A 14,730-nucleotide genomic window follows, 5' to 3' on the forward strand; every position below is an offset into this window, starting at 1 on the left:
CACACAGCACAGTATGAGTACCAGGTAATGCTTAGTCAGTCACTGGATGGGAGCATGGAGATTAGGCAAGTTAGGTTCACTCAACTGCATAGCATGGGTTCACAGTAATGGAGGTGCATGATCAGGTAGGACACAAAAGGAGGAGGACCCTGCCCAAAGGCTTACAATCTAGAGGAACAATCTATGAACAATATCTTATGGTGTATGCCTGGCGTTGGGTCATGGGCCCATTAATGCTCTTCATATTATTACTTCTCTCAAAATTCCTGGATCCCTTATCCATCCTAATATTAATATAAACAGAATGGTTGATCTGGCATATCATGTTATTTCAAATTCATTGAAGTCAAACACGTAAAATAAGAATTCCCTGCTCACGTTTTCTGCCACTTCATTGATTTTCATTAACCAACCTGTATTTGAAGTCAGCTAAAAAATGCAAAGAGCTTTTATGAGCACTGAGGCAAAATAAGAGAAATGAGGGAAACAGGTTATATGATCATGTGACCTGCAAAGCAAAGGAGTGACACATTATAATTCAAGTCCGCTCTATGCCTTCCGTAAAACACACATTTTCTCTTACCTTTTTTCCTATCTGCCACCAGTTCCTCCATTTAACAAAGCACGACAGAAACATTTAAGTACACCAAACAATAAATGTCTATTTCCTCAGTGCACACTCCACTTAGGAATACCCCAGTAACAGAAAACATTCCATTAGTAATGCTGCACTAACAAAGCATATCTTAACTTAATCTGCAGACTGCAGAGGAGATGCTACCGCAGCTTTACTGAATATAGATTATTGCCTCCCATCAGCACCACCTAATCTCTCTATTAAGGACCCTTTCTAGGCAATTACGGTATATGTTCCTCATTGCATTGCTGCATACAGAATAGCTGAAAATGAATAGAAAGGCTGCAAATAGATCACATATGACAGAAGAGACCTGCTACCCAAGAAACCTGTACAAGGCAGCAAGGGTCTGTTTTTACTTTTATTTTCAGAATTACCAGCAGCATCTCGCTGATGCCAGTGATCATTCATTACAGGCACTTTGATCGGCTTTGGAAACACATGTTCCCATTTACCGAGCAGTGTACTAATGGGTGGCGAAGAGAATGCCTGCGAGGTACGTATAGCTACGCCCCTGAGGCTAAAACGAAGTCTCAAGGAGCATAAATATACTGTACTTAAACCAGGAAGTGGTTAAATATCCTTGAATATAAGTCAACCTTGTGTATAAGTCGACTCCAATATCTGAAACTTCTTAAGCTGGAATTTATTATTGACTTCGAGTATACGCCTAGTAAAGTAAATAGCTGCACTTGGGAACCAGGAGGAATTAACAGCTGCACCTGGGGACCAGGAGGGGTTAATGACTAAAGATAATTCAGCCATTAACACCTCCTGACCCTTAAAGGGGCACTATGGCGAAAAATTGTAAAATGTAAAATATGTGCTAACATATACAAATAAGAAGTACATTTTTTTCCAGAGTAAAATGAGCTATAAATTACTTTTCTCCTATCTTGCTGTCACTTACAGTAGGTAGTAGAAATCTGATAGAAGTGACAGGTTTTGGACTAGTTCATCTTGTCATAGGGGATTCTAAGGGATTTATTTATTTTCTAAACTGCCAAAAAACTGTGTAGCGAGCAGGGAAGCTGGCCAGCATTATTGTTTAAATCCTTTTTAGGGAATATCTTTATAAAGAATAAAAGCCTTGCTGAGAATCCCCTATGAAGAGATGGACTAGTCCAAAACCTGTCACTTCTGCCAGATTTCTACTGCCTACTGTAAGTGACAGCAACATAGGAGAAAAGTAATTTATGGCTCATTTAAGTGCAGCCAGTAACTTCTCCAGGACTCAGAGTGCAGCAATTATCCACTCCACCTCCAGTAAGCAATGCAGCCCCTTATCGTTCCCCTACCCTTTCCTTGTTAATTTCTGTGGCCAGGACTTTCATACCTGTGTTTTCTTGGCATTTCCTTTATTAAGAAAGTGTCACTTAGCACTGGGTAAATTGCTGCAAATGGGAATGTCACTAATAGTTAGTGTTGGGCGAACATCTAGATGTTCGGGTTCGGGCCGAACAGGCCGAACATGGCCGCGATGTTCGGGTGTTCGACCCGAACTCCGAACATAATGGAAGTCAATGGGGACCCGAACTTTTGTGCTTTGTAAAGCCTCCTTACATGCTACATACCCCAAATTTACAGGGTATGTGCACCTTGGGAGTGGGTACAAGAGGAAAAAATTTTTAGCAAAAAGAGCTTATAGTTTTTGAGAAAATCGATTTTAAAGTTTCAAAGGGAAAACTGTCTTTTAAATGCGGGAAATGTCTGTTTTCTTTGCACAGGTAACATGCTTTTTGTTGGCATGCAGTCATAAATGTAATACATATAAGAGGTTCCAGGAAAAGGGACCGGTAACGCTAACCCAGCAGCAGCACACGTGATGGAACAAGAGGAGGGTGGCGCAGGAGGAGAAGGCCACGCTTTGAGACACAACAACCCAGGCCTTGCATGAGGACAAGAAGCGTGCGGATAGCAATTTGCATTTTGTCGCCATGCAGTCATAAATGTAATACAGATGAGAGGTTCAATAAACAGGGACCGGAAACGCTAACCCATCACAGATGTTCATTGTTCATGTTACTTGGTTGGGGTCCGGGAGTGTTGCGTAGTCGTTTCCAATCCAGGATTGATTCATTTTAATTTGAGTCAGACGGTCTACATTTTCTGTGGAGAGGCGGATACGCCGCCGATCTGTGACGATGCCTCCGGCAGCACTGAAACAGCGTTCCGACATAACGCTGGCTGCCGGGCAAGCCAGCACCTCTATTGCGTACATTGCCAGTTTGTGCCAGGTGTCTAGCTTCGATACCCAATAGTTGAAGGGTGCAGATGGATTGTTCAACACAGCTACGCCATCTGACATGTAGTCCTTGACCATCTTCTCCAGGCGATCGGTGTTGGAGGTGGATCTGCACGCTTGCTGTTCTGTGTGCTGCTGCATGGGTGTCAGAAAATTTTCCCACTCCAAGGACACTGCCGATACCATTCCCTTTTGGGCACTAGCTGCGGCTTTTTGTTTTTTGCTGCCCTCCTGGTCGTCCTGGGTTTGCGGAAGTCAGTCTGTCGGCGTACAACTGGCTAGAGGAGGGGGAGGATGTCAATCTCCTCTCTAAAGTCTCCACAAGGGCCTGCTGGTATTCTTCCATTTTGACCTGTCTGGCTCTTTCTTCAAGCAGTTTTGGAACATTGTGTTTGTACCGTGGATCCAGAAGGGTATAAACCCAGTAATTGGTGTTGTCCAGAATGCGCACAATGCGTGGGTCGCGTTCAATGCAGTCCTAGGCCGAAGAGGTCATAGCCTAGGGTCACAAAACCTGTTTATTGGGCAATTTCAATGGTGGCGAGTCTGACATACATAAATCGCAGCAATGGCCGTTAGCAACGTCTGAATCTCACGAAATGTCTCATGCAGGTAGAAGACATATTGTTAGACTTGGGCTCCAAAGATGGGTTCCCTACATCTCTGCAAACCAGAGTTACAGGGCTCCAAATTTGGTAAAATCCCCCATAGGCTTTCATTGGGCCTCCTATTTACAGTTCCAAAATCTCACATCTTTTCAAAGGGCAATTACTCAGCAGTGGCAAATTTTCTAGCATTGTAGGGACCCTTAGGGGGAACATGACTGGTGAGTTTCGGGCCCCTAGGCCAAAGAGGTCATAGCCTAGGGTCACAAAAACCTGTTTATTGGGGCTATTTCAATGGTAGTGATGGTGACGTACATAAATCGCAGCAATGGCCGTTAGCAAAGTCTGAATCTCACGAAATGTCTCATGCAGGTAGAAGACATATTGTTAGACTTGGATTCCAAAGATGGGGTCCCTACATCTCTGCAAACCAGAGTTACAGGGGTCCAAAATTGGTAAAATCCCCCATAGGATTTCATTGGCTCCCTATTTCACTTTCCAAAATCTCACATCTTTTCAAAGGGCAATGGCTCAGCAGTACCAAATTTTCTAGCATTGTAGGGACCCTTAGGGGGAACATGACTGGTGAGTTTCGGGCCCCTAGGCCGAAGAGGTCATAGCCTAGGGTCACAAAAACCTGTTTATTGGGGCTATTTCAATGGTAGTGATGGTGACGTACATAAATCGCAGCAATGGCCGTTAGCAAAGTCTGAATCTCACGAAATGTCTCATGCAGGTAGAAGACATATTGTTAGACTTGGATTCCAAAGATTGGGTCCCTACATCTCTGCAAACCAGAGTTACAGGGGTCCAAAATTGGTAAAATCCCCCATAGGATTTCATTGGCTCCCTATTTCACTTTCCAAAATCTCACATCTTTTCAAAGGGCAATTACTCAGCAGTGGCAAATTTTCTAGCATTGTAGGGACCCTTAGGGGGAACATGACTGGTGAGTTTCGGGCCCCTAGGCCAAAGAGGTCATAGCCTAGGGTCACAAAAACCTGTTTATTGGGGCTATTTCAATGGTAGTGATGGTGACGTACATAAATCGCAGCAATGGCCGTTAGCAAAGTCTGAATCTCACGAAATGTCTCATGCAGGTAGAAGACATATTGTTAGACTTGGATTCCAAAGATGGGGTCCCTACATCTCTGCAAACCAGAGTTACAGGGGTCCAAAATTGGTAAAATTTTGGACAGGCAACTTGATTTTAAACCGGAAACTTGTTTGATGTATAAATAGACTAGATGATCATTTCAATAGCTAATTATTTCACCCCCACTGATGCTGTGGGTGTAGACCCGGATTGTAAAGATCGCTTTTTCTCTTTTCAAAAATACACCTTTGCTATCCAAAAATATCCTTAAAGTGAACCTCCGGACTAGAAATCGACTCAGCGGCACTGAAAAGGCTTTGTATTTCTTTAACAGTTTCACAGCATCTGAACTTTGTTTCTCTTATACAAGCCTCATTTTTAGCTGCACAGAAGAAAACTGCCCAGGCTTTTTTCCCCTGATGCTGTGCAAAGCATGATGGGATTTCTGATGTTGTTGTTCTCGTTCTGCTGTTCTTTTGACATTTTGAATTTGACATTTGAAGCCTAGTGTGTGCAGCTGGGAGGGGTAATCAGGACACAGGACAGTTGGAACTGTGTCTCCTGCTCCTTGTCACCTCCTTTCAACCAAAAAGATGGCTGCCCCCATGACAAAGATGGCAGCCCCCATGAATCACAAACAGTTGCCTGTTCTTTTAAAACAGGGTGGGTAAGAGATTATATTACCTATCTATTCTAATTAACATAACTAATATCACTTGATGATAGTATGTTTGTTTAGGCTGAAGTTCTTCTTTAAGCAAATGAGCGCCTCATAATTTGTAATCTATGCTACTAAAGCCCAAGTTCAGGCAGAGTTTTTATAAGCCTTTAGCAGGACATTATGTAAATTCATTATGCGTAAATAGTTTCCACCAATTTATCAGTACTCCCTGCTCCACCTACCAATGCAAAAGGAAAAGGATAAGGACTGAGCCATGAACAAAAAATGTAGCTAGTTTGGTTAAGGTGACCCAGTGAGAATGTCCATAAGGAACAGTTCTCCAATCAGAGCAATGTCTACAACTTGAAGCATCCTATTTGGCAGATTAGGGTTGGTGTACTATTACAACAACCTATCTGAAACCTAGAAGTTCAAGTGGGCTATATTCACCAAATCAGGTTATCAGAATTTCTCTCTGGGTCACTTAAGTAATACTAACTCCCAAAAATAGCATTGCATAGCTGTTTTGCCATTGTAATTGTACATACCACATATATATATATATATATATATATATATATATATATATATATATATATATATATATATATATATATATAGCTATAAGTCTAAAAAAATAGTTTTGACTCACTAAATAAGAGTATGGTAGTCGACTTTTACTCAAGTCGGGCCTACATTTCTGACTCTCAACCTTTGCAGAGCAAGCCACAGAGGCCAGCATGCTTTAAACCCCCCTACCACTGTCACCTTGAAAGACTCTTACTTTGTATAGCTTACTTTTGCAATGAGAAGGTTTTAGAGGCATCCATTGCCTGTGAGACACTGACATTTTTACCAACCAATGGCTGCAACACTGAGTAATTTGTGGACTATTAGTAGTGTTGGGCGAACAGTGTTCGCCACTGTTCGGGTTCTGCAGAACATCACCCTGTTCGGGTGATGTTCGGGTTCGGCCGAACACCTGATGGTGTTCGGCCAAACTGTTCGGCCATATGGCCGAACTAAGAGCGCATGGCCGAACGTTACCCGAACGTTCGGCTAGCGCTGTGATTGGCCGAACGGGTCACGTGTAGTGTTGGGCGAACATCTAGATGTTCGGGTTCGGGCCGAACATGGCCGAACTCCGAACATAATGGAAGTCAATGGGGACCCGAACTTTAGTTAGTGTTGGGCGAACATCTAGATGTTCGGGTTCGGGCCGAACAGGCCGAACATGGCCGCGATGTTCGGGTGTTCGACCCGAACTCCGAACATAATGGAAGTCAATGGGGACCCGAACTTTTGTGCTTTGTAAAGCCTCCTTACATGCTACATACCCCAAATTTACAGGGTATGTGCACCTTGGGAGTGGGTACAAGAGGAAAAAATTTTTAGCAAAAAGAGCTTATAGTTTTTGAGAAAATCGATTTTAAAGTTTCAAAGGGAAAACTGTCTTTTAAATGCGGGAAATGTCTGTTTTCTTTGCACAGGTAACATGCTTTTTGTTGGCATGCAGTCATAAATGTAATACATATAAGAGGTTCCAGGAAAAGGGACCGGTAACGCTAACCCAGCAGCAGCACACGTGATGGAACAAGAGGAGGGTGGCGCAGGAGGAGAAGGCCACGCTTTGAGACACAACAACCCAGGCCTTGCATGAGGACAAGAAGCGTGCGGATAGCAATTTGCATTTTGTCGCCATGCAGTCATAAATGTAATACAGATGAGAGGTTCAATAAACAGGGACCGGAAACGCTAACCCATCACAGATGTTCATTGTTCATGTTACTTGGTTGGGGTCCGGGAGTGTTGCGTAGTCGTTTCCAATCCAGGATTGATTCATTTTAATTTGAGTCAGACGGTCTGCATTTTCTGTGGAGAGGCGGATACGCCGCCGATCTGTGACGATGCCTCCGGCAGCACTGAAACAGCGTTCCGACATAACGCTGGCTGCCGGGCAAGCCAGCACCTCTATTGCGTACATTGCCAGTTTGTGCCAGGTGTCTAGCTTCGATACCCAATAGTTGAAGGGTGCAGATGGATTGTTCAACACAGCTACGCCATCTGACATGTAGTCCTTGAACATCTTCTCCAGGCGATCGGTGTTGAAGGTGGATCTGCACGCTTGCTGTTCTGTGTGCTGCTGCGTGGGTGTCAGAAAATTTTCCCACTCCAAGGACACTGCCGATACCATTCCCTTTTGGGCACTAGCTGCGGCTTGTGTTGTTTGCTGCCCTCCTGGTCGTCCTGGGTTTGCGGAAGTCAGTCTGTCGGCGTACAACTGGCTAGAGGAGGGGGAGGATGTCAATCTCCTCTCTAAAGTCTCCACAAGGGCCTGCTGGTATTCTTCCATTTTGACCTGTCTGGCTCTTTCTTCAAGCAGTTTTGGAACATTGTGTTTGTACCGTGGATCCAGAAGGGTATAAACCCAGTAATTGGTGTTGTCCAGAATGCGCACAATGCGTGGGTCGCGTTCAATGCAGTCCTAGGCCGAAGAGGTCATAGCCTAGGGTCACAAAACCTGTTTATTGGGCAATTTCAATGGTGGCGAGTCTGACGTACATAAATCGCAGCAATGGCCGTTAGCAACGTCTGAATCTCACGAAATGTCTCATGCAGGTAGAAGACATATTGTTAGACTTGGGCTCCAAAGATGGGTTCCCTACATCTCTGCAAACCAGAGTTACAGGGCTCCAAATTTGGTAAAATCCCCCATAGGCTTTCATTGGGCCTCCTATTTACAGTTCCAAAATCTCACATCTTTTCAAAGGGCAATTACTCAGCAGTGGCAAATTTTCTAGCATTGTAGGGACCCTTAGGGGGAACATGACTGGTGAGTTTCGGGCCCCTAGGCCGAAGAGGTCATAGCCTAGGGTCACAAAAACCTGTTTATTGGGGCTATTTCAATGGTAGTGATGGTGACGTACATAAATCGCAGCAATGGCCGTTAGCAAAGTCTGAATCTCACGAAATGTCTCATGCAGGTAGAAGACATATTGTTAGACTTGGATTCCAAAGATGGGGTCCCTACATCTCTGCAAACCAGAGTTACAGGGGTCCAAAATTGGTAAAATCCCCCATAGGATTTCATTGGCTCCCTATTTCACTTTCCAAAATCTCACATCTTTTCAAAGGGCAATGGCTCAGCAGTACCAAATTTTCTAGCATTGTAGGGACCCTTAGGAGGAACATGACTGGTGAGTTTCGGGCCCCTAGGCCGAAGAGGTCATAGCCTAGGGTCACAAAAACCTGTTTATTGGGGCTATTTCAATGGTAGTGATGGTGACGTACATAAATCGCAGCAATGGCCGTTAGCAAAGTCTGAATCTCACGAAATGTCTCATGCAGGTAGAAGACATATTGTTAGACTTGGATTCCAAAGATGGGGTCCCTACATCTCTGCAAACCAGAGTTACAGGGGTCCAAAATTGGTAAAATCCCCCATAGGATTTCATTGGCTCCCTATTTCACTTTCCAAAATCTCACATCTTTTCAAAGGGCAATGGCTCAGCAGTACCAAATTTTCTAGCATTGTAGGGACCCTTAGGGGGAACATGACTGGTGAGTTTCGGGCCCCTAGGCCGAAGAGGTCATAGCCTAGGGTCACAAAAACCTGTTTATTGGGGCTATTTCAATGGTAGTGATGGTGACGTACATAAATCGCAGCAATGGCCGTTAGCAAAGTCTGAATCTCACGAAATGTCTCATGCAGGTAGAAGACATATTGTTAGACTTGGATTCCAAAGATTGGGTCCCTACATCTCTGCAAACCAGAGTTACAGGGGTCCAAAATTGGTAAAATCCCCCATAGGATTTCATTGGCTCCCTATTTCACTTTCCAAAATCTCACATCTTTTCAAAGGGCAATTACTCAGCAGTGGCAAATTTTCTAGCATTGTAGGGACCCTTAGGGGGAACATGACTGGTGAGTTTCGGGCCCCTAGGCCAAAGAGGTCATAGCCTAGGGTCACAAAAACCTGTTTATTGGGGCTATTTCAATGGTAGTGATGGTGACGTACATAAATCGCAGCAATGGCCGTTAGCAAAGTCTGAATCTCACGAAATGTCTCATGCAGGTAGAAGACATATTGTTAGACTTGGATTCCAAAGATGGGGTCCCTACATCTCTGCAAACCAGAGTTACAGGGGTCCAAAATTGGTAAAATCCCCCATAGGATTTCATTGGCTCCCTATTTCACTTTCCAAAATCTCACATCTTTTCAAAGGGCAATTACTCAGCAGTGGCAAATTTTCTAGCATTGTAGGGACCCTTAGGGGGAACATGACTGGTGAGTTTCGGGCCCCTAGGCCGAAGAGGTCATAGCCTAGGGTCACAAAAACCTGTTTATTGGGGCTATTTCAATGGTAGTGATGGTGACGTACATAAATCGCAGCAATGGCCGTTAGCAAAGTCTGAATCTCATGAAATGTCTCATGCAGGTAGAAGACATATTGTTAGACTTGGATTCCAAAGATGGGGTCCCTACATCTCTGCAAACCAGAGTTACAGGGGTCCAAAATTGGTAAAATCCCCCATAGGATTTCATTGGCTCCCTATTTCACTTTCCAAAATCTCACATCTTTTCAAAGGGCAATGGCTCAGCAGTACCAAATTTTCTAGCATTGTAGGGACCCTTAGGGGGAACATGACTGGTGAGTTTCGGGCCCCTAGGCCGAAGAGGTCATAGCCTAGGGTCACACAAACCTGTTTATTGGGGCTATTTCAATGGTAGTGATGGTGACGTACATAAATCGCAGCAATGGCCGTTAGCAAAGTCTGAATCTCACGAAATGTCTCATGCAGGTAGAAGACATATTGTTAGACTTGGATTCCAAAGATGGGGTCCCTACATCTCTGCAAACCAGAGTTACAGGGGTCCAAAATTGGTAAAATCCCCCATAGGATTTCATTGCCTCCCTATTTCACTTTCCAAAATCTCACATCTTTTCAAAGGGCAATGGCTCAGCAGTACCAAATTTTCTAGCATTGTAGGGACCCTTAGGGGGAACATGACTGGTGAGTTTCGGGCCCCTAGGCCGAAGAGGTCATAGCCTAGGGTCACAAAAACCTGTTTATTTGGGCTATTTCAATGGTAGTGATGGTGGCGTACATAAATCTCAGCCATGGCCGTTAGCAACGTCTGAATCTCACGAAATGTCTCATGCAGGTAGAAGACATATTGTTAGACTTAGATTCCAAAGATGTGGTCCCTACATCTCTGCAAACCAGAGTTACAGGGGTCCAAAATTGGTAAAATCCCCCATAGGCTTTTATTGGGCCTCCTATTTACCGTTCCAAAATCTCACACCATTTCAAAGGGCAATGGCTCAGCAGTGGCAAAACTCACCAGTCATGATCCCCCTAAGGGTCCCTACAATGCTAGAAAATTTGGTACTGCTGAGCCATTGCCCTTTGAAAAGATGTGAGATTTTGGAAAGTGAAATAGGGAGCCAATGAAATCCTATGGGGGATTTTACCAATTTTGGACCCCTGTAACTCTGGTTTGCAGAGATGTAGGGACCCCATCTTTGGAATCCAAGTCTAACAATATGTCTTCTACCTGCATGAGACATTTCGTGAGATTCAGACTTTGCTAACGGCCATTGCTGCGATTTATGTACGTCACCATCACTACCATTGAAATAGCCCCAATAAACAGGTTTTTGTGACCCTAGGCTATGACCTCTTCGGCCTAGGGGCCCGAAACTCACCAGTCATGTTCCCCCTAAGGGTCCCTACAATGCTAGAAAATTTGGTACTGCTGAGCCATTGCCCTTTGAAAAGATGTGAGATTTTGGAAAGTGAAATAGGGAGCCAATGAAATCCTATGGGGGATTTTACCAATTTTGGACCCCTGTAACTCTGGTTTGCAGAGATGTAGGGACCCCATCTTTGGAATCCAAGTCTAACAATATGTCTTCTACCTGCATGAGACATTTCGTGAGATTCAGACTTTGCTAACGGCCATTGCTGCGATTTATGTACGTCACCATCACTACCATTGAAATAGCCCCAATAAACAGGTTTTTGTGACCCTAGGCTATGACCTCTTCGGCCTAGGGGCCCGAAACTCACCAGTCATGTTCCTCCTAAGGGTCCCTACAATGCTAGAAAATTTGGTACTGCTGAGCCATTGCCCTTTGAAAAGATGTGAGATTTTGGAAAGTGAAATAGGGAGCCAATGAAATCCTATGGGGGATTTTACCAATTTTGGACCCCTGTAACTCTGGTTTGCAGAGATGTAGGGACCCCATCTTTGGAATCCAAGTCTAACAATATGTCTTCTACCTGCATGAGACATTTCGTGAGATTCAGACTTTGCTAACGGCCATTGCTGCGATTTATGTACGTCACCATCACTACCATTGAAATAGCCCCAATAAACAGGTTTTTGTGACCCTAGGCTATGACCTCTTCGGCCTAGGGGCCCGAAACTCACCAGTCATGTTCCCCCTAAGGGTCCCTACAATGCTAGAAAATTTGCCACTGCTGAGTAATTGCCCTTTGAAAAGATGTGAGATTTTGGAACTGTAAATAGGAGGCCCAATGAAAGCCTATGGGGGATTTTACCAAATTTGGAGCCCTGTAACTCTGGTTTGCAGAGATGTAGGGAACCCATCTTTGGAGCCCAAGTCTAACAATATGTCTTCTACCTGCATGAGACATTTCGTGAGATTCAGACGTTGCTAACGGCCATTGCTGCGATTTATGTACGTCAGACTCGCCACCATTGAAATTGCCCAATAAACAGGTTTTGTGACCCTAGGCTATGACCTCTTCGGCCTAGGACTGCATTGAACGCGACCCACGCATTGTGCGCATTCTGGACAACACCAATTACTGGGTTTATACCCTTCTGGATCCACGGTACAAACACAATGTTCCAAAACTGCTTGAAGAAAGAGCCAGACAGGTCAAAATGGAAGAATACCAGCAGGCCCTTGTGGAGACTTTAGAGAGGAGATTGACATCCTCCCCCTCCTCTAGCCAGTTGTACGCCGACAGACTGACTTCCGCAAACCCAGGACGACCAGGAGGGCAGCAAACAACACAAGCCGCAGCTAGTGCCCAAAAGGGAATGGTATCGGCAGTGTCCTTGGAGTGGGAAAATTTTCTGACACCCACGCAGCAGCACACAGAACAGCAAGCGTGCAGATCCACCTTCAACACCGATCGCCTGGAGAAGATGTTCAAGGACTACATGTCAGATGGCGTAGCTGTGTTGAACAATCCATCTGCACCCTTCAACTATTGGGTATCGAAGCTAGACACCTGGCACAAACTGGCAATGTACGCAATAGAGGTGCTGGCTTGCCCGGCAGCCAGCGTTATGTCGGAACGCTGTTTCAGTGCTGCCGGAGGCATCGTCACAGATCGGCGGCGTATCCGCCTCTCCACAGAAAATGCAGACCGTCTGACTCAAATTAAAATGAATCAATCCTGGATTGGAAACGACTACGCAACACTCCCGGACCCCAACCAAGTAACATGAACAATGAACATCTGTGATGGGTTAGCGTTTCCGGTCCCTGTTTATTGAACCTCTCATCTGTATTACATTTATGACTGCATGGCGACAAAATGCAAATTGCTATCCGCACGCTTCTTGTCCTCATGCAAGGCCTGGGTTGTTGTGTCTCAAAGCGTGGCCTTCTCCTCCTGCGCCACCCTCCTCTTGTTCCATCACGTGTGCTGCTGCTGGGTTAGCGTTACCGGTCCCTTTTCCTGGAACCTCTTATATGTATTACATTTATGACTGCATGCCAACAAAAAGCATGTTACCTGTGCAAAGAAAACAGACATTTCCCGCATTTAAAAGACAGTTTTCCCTTTGAAACTTTAAAATCGATTTTCTCAAAAACTATAAGCTCTTTTTGCTAAAAATTTTTTCCTCTTGTACCCACTCCCAAGGTGCACATACCCTGTAAATTTGGGGTATGTAGCATGTAAGGAGGCTTTACAAAGCACAAAAGTTCGGGTCCCCATTGACTTCCATTATGTTCGGAGTTCGGGTCGAACACCCGAACATCGCGGCCATGTTCGGCCTGTTCGGCCCGAACCCGAACATCTAGATGTTCGCCCAACACTAACTAAAGTTCGGGTCCCCATTGACTTCCATTATGTTCGGAGTTCGGCCATGTTCGGCCCGAACCCGAACATCTAGATGTTCGCCCAACACTACACGTGACCCGTTCGGCCAATCACAGCGCTAGCCGAACGTTCGGGTAACGTTCGGCCATGCGCTCTTAGTTCGGCCATATGGCCGAACAGTTTGGCCGAACACCATCAGGTGTTCGGCCGAACCCGAACATCACCCGAACAGGGTGATGTTCTGCAGAACCCGAACAGTGGCGAACACTGTTCGCCCAACACTACTAATAGTCCACAAATTACTCAGTGTTGCAGCCATTGGTTGGTAAAAATGTCAGTGTCTCACAGGCAATGGATGCCTCTAAAACCTTCTCATTGCAAAAGTAAGCTATACAAAGTAAGAGTCTTTCAAGGTGACAGTGGTAGGGGGGTTTAAAGCATGCTGGCCTCTGTGGCTTGCTCTGCAAAGGTTGAGAGTCAGAAATGTAGGCCCGACTTGAGTAAAAGTCGACTACCATACTCTTATTTAGTGAGTCAAAACTATTTTTTTAGACTTATAGCTATATATATATATATATATATATATATATATATATATATATATATATATATATATGTGGTATGTACAATTACAATGGCAAAACAGCTATGCAATGCTATTTTTGGGAGTTAGTATTACTTAAGTGACCCAGAGAGAAATTCTGATAACCTGATTTGGTGAATATAGCCCACTTGAACTTCTAGGTTTCAGATAGGTTGTTGTAATAGTACACCAACCCTAATCTGCCAAATAGGATGCTTCAAGTTGTAGACATTGCTCTGATTGGAGAACTGTTCCTTATGGACATTCTCACTGGGTCACCTTAACCAAACTAGCTACATTTTTTGTTCATGGCTCAGTCCTTATCCTTTTCCTTTTGCATTGGTAGGTGGAGCAGGGAGTACTGATAAATTGGTGGAAACTATTTACGCATAATGAATTTACATAATGTCCTGCTAAAGGCTTATAAAAACTCTGCCTGAACTTGGGCTTTAGTAGCATAGATTACAAATTATGAGGCGCTCATTTGCTTAAAGAAGAACTTCAGCCTAAACAAACATACTATCATCAAGTGATATTAGTTATGTTAATTAGAATAGATAGGTAATATAATCTCTTACCCACCCTGTTTTAAAAGAACAGGCAACTGTTTGTGATTCATGGGGGCTGCCATCTTTGTCATGGGGGCAGCCATCTTTTTGGTTGAAAGGAGGTGACAAGGAGCAGGAGACACAGTTCCAACTGTCCTGTGTCCTGATTACCCCTCCCAGCTGCACACACTAGGCTTCAAATGTCAAATTCAAAATGTCAAAAGAACAGCAGAACGAGAACAACAACATCAGAAATCCCATCA

General features: G+C 44.4%; 1 protein-coding gene across 9 annotated transcripts in view; it reads left to right on the top strand.

Moving 5' to 3' along the window:
- The window catches only part of LOC137546613 (delta-type opioid receptor-like), a 146,807-nt gene that overhangs the window by 85,913 nt on the left and 46,164 nt on the right, over positions 1–14,730 (top strand). The gene's annotated exons all lie outside the window — the stretch shown is intronic.

Source organism: Hyperolius riggenbachi, chromosome 2 (assembly GCF_040937935.1).
Source record: "Hyperolius riggenbachi isolate aHypRig1 chromosome 2, aHypRig1.pri, whole genome shotgun sequence".
In the NCBI taxonomy this organism is placed as follows: Eukaryota; Metazoa; Chordata; class Amphibia; order Anura; family Hyperoliidae; genus Hyperolius; species Hyperolius riggenbachi.